The 6,501-nt window shown below is 31.3% G+C and overlaps 1 long non-coding RNA gene across 4 annotated transcripts in view; it reads right to left on the reverse strand.

Annotated features, from left to right (window-relative positions):
* The window catches only part of LOC136795157 (uncharacterized), a 17,454-nt gene extending 11,429 nt beyond the window's left edge, over positions 1-6,025 (reverse strand). For 2 of the 4 annotated variants that reach the window (XR_010842723.1, XR_010842724.1), the window contains exon 1: positions 5,836-6,003. This is a non-coding gene — a long non-coding RNA (uncharacterized lncRNA). Of the gene's footprint in view, positions 1-5,835 lie in introns of all 4 variants that reach the window. The other 2 variants (XR_010842725.1, XR_010842722.1) reach the window with 2 other exon arrangements.
* Between the last annotated feature and the right edge of the window lie 476 nt (positions 6,026-6,501).

Genomic DNA, 6,501 nt, shown 5'->3' on the forward strand with positions numbered 1-6,501 from the left:
GATTACGTTATGTTCTAATAATTAAAATGTTTTAGTAGTACACGGCAGATATATGAAGATGTTCCCATTACCTAATCTGATATATGTTTTTGTTATTTAAATATATACTTTAAATTATGAGATATACTTAAAATTTCAAGTTAATCTAAATAAATAAATAAACAGAAAAATCAATCAAGATTTACAATAATCATTACAAGTTAAATTAATTCTTGTTTAATTTAATGCGCTTGCATTTACTCAGTGTAATGAAGATTTTCTGTCTTTGCTTTAAAACTTTTATCATTAGTTGTGATGGTTTTTTAAATGTGTGTTAAATTAATCATAATATGTTAAATGTATGAGTTTTTATCTAGCAAGTTCAATAAGAAACAAGGGCACCCTATCGAAGTCCGTAGAGAGATAAAGATAATACAACAGTTGGTTTGAGCACGTATTTCTAAAAAGAAAAAGAAAGATTATCAAAAATTAAATTTTTGTTTGAAACAATGCTTCTTATTTTCTAGGCATTTTATTTGATAACTTAAAAATTTCCCTGGAGGAATCTAATATAGTTATTACTGCAATAAATTTCTTAATGATCGTAGTTTTTTAAATTGCATAACATAACTCAGGCATATTAAGGTTATGTTGATTTGAAATTAATTTTAATTAGAATTTCATATTACTTTGAAATGGAAGTTGCAATATCCTCGTTCATTTTTAGTAAATTGCTTATTACAGATTATTACATTTTAGGAGGATTGAATCGTAGTAGCAAGCCATCTATTGATAACCTTAATATCACCATTCATAACCAGTACTCAGTGGAACTACAAACCAGTGAGGTCTTTGGCCTCCTTGACGAGTCTTTGCCAGGGGAACTTATTAATCATGGAGCCAAAAATGGTACTCATTCCAGGAGAAGGTTTGGATGTGAGTTATGAAATTGAATATTATTCTGCGTAAAAGAGGCTTGTCTGCCATTTAAGTCGTTGCTTTCAAAAATTAGACCAATTTTAAAAAAAAATTATTATAAAAAAATTCCAGGTTATTTTCTGTTTGAAAATGATTTCATTTTTGGCTAGTCTGTACAGCAGGTATAGTAAATCATCTTGAAAATTAGGTATTCAACTGCTGGAGGTACACTCCCTCGCAAATTCATTTAACTCTACATAACCCTATAATTTATTCTCATCTTTCATTCAGTATTAAATATTTCAAAGCTAACCACCCTCGCAAAACAATTATTTGCAAATTTTCTAAAATTTGAGTCCTCTTTACTGTTAATAGTTTTAGGGAAATATTTTTTTTTTTTTTTGAAAACCAACATTGTTTTCCAAATATCTTGAAATAAACTTTTGGAGACACGAAGAAACTGCGTCCCAGAAACTATTAGTCCTACAGTTATTTAAGGTGGTTTAATGTAGTTTAGTGCAGCACTTTATTCTCTTATCTACTCCGCACCGTTCGTAGTAAATTTATTCTACTCAAAAACATGCTAGTAATTGTTTTGTTAGGATCGGGAGCCTTGAAGATATTCACCACTCAATGAATAATGAGAGCAAAGTTTAGCTTTTTGTAGGATAAAATAAAGTTCCGAAAGAGTGTTCTCGGAATAGTTCAAAAGGTAATTTCAAACATTACTGGCAGTGACTTATAGATATCTTCAGACACCAATTAAATTAGGCCATAGAGAAGCTTTTTCCGCTAAAAAATTGATTTGTTAAAATTTCATAGATTTTTAGAATTTGATATGTTAGATTTTATACTATATAATATAATTTACCTTATTGGTCTCAAAATGTATTTAATTCTCATGATATTTTTATCTGTATTCAAGTGTATCACATTCTTATCGCGAACAAGTTGTAGAAGGTTAATATCCAAAGCTGTTTGTACATTCTAATATCACCTGCCCATCCCTTTTTTATTATTAATAAAATTGAAAGGTATATTTTCATTAAATCATCTACTTGATCATAATTGGCTGTATATGATACCAAAGATACTCTTCGTAATTGCAGTTTTTCTTTGGATCGTTGCTATCTCAATCGTGAAAAAAAAAGAACTTTCATTAAAACATAGTTTAGCTGATGAGATCGCGGCCATGATGTAACAGTCTATTTGGTTTTATGACACACGTTCGTTTCAATGGCTTGTCATTCTCTACTTATCTTTTGCTATCCTGCTATATAAGATTAGATTTAACGTTTTCAAAGTAACTCCATTAAAATAGCTTTTCAATAAGACTATTGTAGTTGGAAATATTAAGATTCAGGCTGAATGATTTCTATCTATGGATAGAAATAAGGATTTATTTTCCTAATATTTTCTAATTATTTTTAATGGGAATATTTTTTAATTATTGAACGCAGATAATCTACTATGCTCAACTACACTACAAGTTTTTTTTTATTGGCATAATTCGACTATTCAATCTATATCTCTATGGATTATATTTTTTATTTTGTTGAACTGATTCTGAATAAAAAATTAAGTTGACCCGATTCATTATTTAGTAGGCCCAATCATTGAATGCTGTTGTTGCGAGAGGTTGGCCTTGGTTTGCTCACCGATCCGCAATAATTTGTATGACCTTCTAAGAAAAATAAACGCAACAGGAATTGTCTATTCCTGTGGCTAGTAGATTTCTACAACACTAGCTAAACTTTTCATAGCCACACCACTTCTCTTCTTGAGTGATTCCCATGGCTCTGTCAATAACGGAACACGAAGTTCGGTCCACATCTTCAATTTTGCATCAAATCAGGTTGTTATCTTTTTTTGAGGAATTTCGAGCTTCTCCCGTTGCAGAGTGAATTTTCCAGCTGTACAAACTGCTTACGCCACTTTCATCAGAAGAGTAACAGTGTTACAGTCGGTGGTTTTGCATGTCTTTCCGATTTGTTCCTCGCTCAGATGCCTTCCTTGAATTTTCCGATTTGTATTCGCTAAAGAACTTTGCCTTCGCACGACAAGCTGCTACCAGATGTGAGTGCCTACTACATATTAGGCAAGTAGAGTCCCGGCCCGGACTAGCAGAGTTATTAGTGAAATATACTCAGCGTTACAACTAAAGCATTTCGAACTGTCATATTTATTTTTGCCTCACAAAATTTGCGATATTTATCATACTTAACTTCATGAATAAATTTGCCCTCATTGAATAACAATGGTTCTTCTCCTTTGATGTGTATGTATAGACTTGCTAAGGTCTATGACATCGTTGAGTATAATAATGTGCTTTCCTGAGGTCTGGTTTTGAGGTTCGGCAGAGGTATAGGAGAAAATCAGTTGATCCCCTAACTGATCGTTATTCAATTAAAAATATGTTAAATATTTTCTCATTTGGTATGCCATTGTTCTGAAAAGGTAAGACTCATAAATAATGTTTTTCGTTTCATCTATTAAACCGTAGTTCATAAACTAATTGACAATAATTTGATTGTTTAACCTTTATCCGTTTGTCTAGGAACTGCATTGAAGGTTGGATTAATTCTTTGGGGAAAAAGTAATATACTTCCTGTAACTCAGCACCTCCGCAGTGTAATAATATTTTTTTCTAGTTGGTAATGCCCTTAGCTATTATAAATTTTTCCAGTTGGTAACGTCCTTAGCTATTATAAATATGTCAAACTATATCCATGGAACTTGCGCCGTTTACATTTAAAATCGATAAATCAGTAGACAGTATCAAGCTTGTAGGATTCTCCGATTTGTAAAACGAATCCAATAAATTAAACTCACTCAAAATAATTAGCACAATTCTATCATAAACACAATTATAATAACCCCTTGCACCTTCTGCAGTGTTGCCATTTATATTTCCTTTATACACAATTCTTGTAAAATCATTGACTCAATAACAAATAAAACATAACTATTGCCTTCTACTATAATATGATACAATCAGTTCTTTGTTACTATCAACTCAAAGCAACTGTTATAAATTACTATAATAACACAATGTAAATTCTATAATTTGGCAAAGTGCAAATCCGAACTATATCATACATCAAAATTGTTAGCACGCATTTTCACAAATGATAGTATGTCCGCTACGCGTAGGAATGTTGACATTTATCGGGCTTACGTAAGGCGAGGCCCATCAAAATATCGAGGCCGAATCTTTTGGCGATAACAATGATTCGCACATGAAAAAATAAAATGGAAAATGTTATTAGGACCTTGTTTTGGCATTACAACACCGCTACACTGAAAGTACATTCCACAGCTGCAACTGGGAAGTATGATTCTATAGTTTGATATTGTCCTATTTAACCTAATAATTTTAAATAACTAGATCAGTTATTAAACCTAGAGTTGCCCTTCCTGTACTTATGAAAGCTAAGTCCAATGAACAATGTCAAACTCCTAAAACATTGCCCTTATTTCAATTGCGATAATCCTAATTACATGTAATATAGGTTTGTTTCGTTCATTCCGTGCAAACGCTGAACTAAAAAATAATATGCAGTGCGCGCATCACAAAGGGGTTCACTAACTACTCTGGAAGCCGAAAAAACCAACAAGTTTTATTTTTCTGTTGCTATAAAACATAGCATTTTAGGGTTTCTCTAGATGTGGAAGAAGATTATCAACTTTGTCAATCCAATAATAAAAAGTTTCACGAAATATAACAAATCATTCGCCTGTTCCCGATTTTCCAGTTTGTAAACTTCTCTCTATATTTTTCCATTTTTCTCCTTTAATTAATAATAAAATTTATTCATAGTTCATATTTATACATTTTTAAATTCTGTTTACAATGCAAAATGGTTAATTAAATAAAAATAATGAAAATTAAAGGGTACTTAAGAGGAAGAAAATCGTCATTTTTTGAAAATTCGTCATTTTTGCTTTGTTAAACTATTTGAATGTGGGGAAGACTTATCTGACATACGTTGGTTATAGTATTATAACCTGCTAATAATCGGTTATACTGTATAACCTGTCGGTTTAGTGTTAATAATATTTAGGGATCGGTTCGTAAGCCCTACAACATTTCACGCCCATCTTATTCACTGAAAATAACCTGAATTATATTTATTGGATAACGTTCCCTCAGATCAGTGTTGTGTTGCCTAGAAAACAAAAACATGTGAAAAATCGATTCACTAAAGTGGCACTTCCGAGCAGTAAATTTTCTGTAACAAGTTGCTGTACCAGTTATAAATATGTAATTGAAAATTTCGTGTGACTTTTCGTTTTTGAGCTAGACTGTACAGAGACCATTATTCTGACTCCAGTGGTCCTAGAATGGTATATTTCCCTTGAAAAATCGAATTCGAATTCACGATCACAATACTTCCCGTTATTATATGTTCCATATATAGGTAAGTGAATGAAAATTTTTTAGTTTGACCTGTGGAAATGGAAATTGAAATGAACCTCACCAAGGCTCCTGAAGAACTTAAGAGCACCTCTTCTTTAAGAGGTTATAGTATTATTATAAATGGTTATAATTGTAAAAGTTAACAAAATTATTTTTGACCTACTAGTTCTAAGAACAGCAATGATTCATCCCTTAGTCCTTAGCGAAGAGCCTTATGCTTCAAAAGTGAAAAATATATTATGTCATAAGCAAAACTGTTTTTTTTCTTATCCTAGAAAAGTCAGTTATAACCTTTTTAGAGGTAGCTCTTAATGTATCCGGTTGAATAAATTTAATTTTGACAAAAGCTGTACTTTTCATATCCTAATATATCAGTTATAAATATGTGCTGATATCGCAATATATAGTGATTTCGCAATATTCACCTCTATAATTAATTTTGATTAACTTTGGATTGCTAATCTATTGTAAATTTTTAATCTCTTACCCAGGTTCAAAATAAAATCGAAACGCCTTACCTGTTTAGTTCCATCATTCTCCTATTGAGTTCGTCGTAACTCCTTTGCTTTTCATTGTGGTGAGGCATAATGATTTGTGATTTAGTGTGCAAGTTGTAGTAGTAGGAGTGAGTGTTTGTACAGTGTCTGTGTGAGTAGTGCTACTGTTACAAAGCGGGGATTACATATGTTTTTTTATTTGTTAATAAGGTGAAAATGAAATAAATAATTTTATCCACAGTTTTCAAGATAATGGTAAAAAAAATAAGTGCAAAATATACATAGCTTGAATTTTTATTATTTTAATTTGTTTGAACAAAATTGTTAGCATATTTAATATGCTTGTGCCTATGCATTTTATCACCCTTAGTTAAACTTTTCTTGGTACGAATTACCTTCCTAATGCTCTATGGTAGTACTAAATTAACCGAAAGCTGGGGTTTTTGAAAATAAAAATAACCTATTCAAACTTTATCTAATGTGACTGAAACATTAGATATCCTTAAAAGGTTTACTGGCTTTGTTGGTACTTTCAGTTCAATCTAAATGTTAATCAGCTTCTGGCCGCTAGTATAACAAACAATAGCAGAATCCCAAGCCTTTTCAACATTATTTTCATAGTAAATAGCTATCTACAAATTTACCAAATAAGAGATGCGAGGTATTATTATTAATTACTATATTTAT

Source organism: Halyomorpha halys, unplaced genomic scaffold, assembly GCF_000696795.3.
Source record: "Halyomorpha halys isolate HHAL.00 unplaced genomic scaffold, Hhal_1.1 Scaffold441.1, whole genome shotgun sequence".
In the NCBI taxonomy this organism is placed as follows: Eukaryota; Metazoa; Arthropoda; class Insecta; order Hemiptera; family Pentatomidae; genus Halyomorpha; species Halyomorpha halys.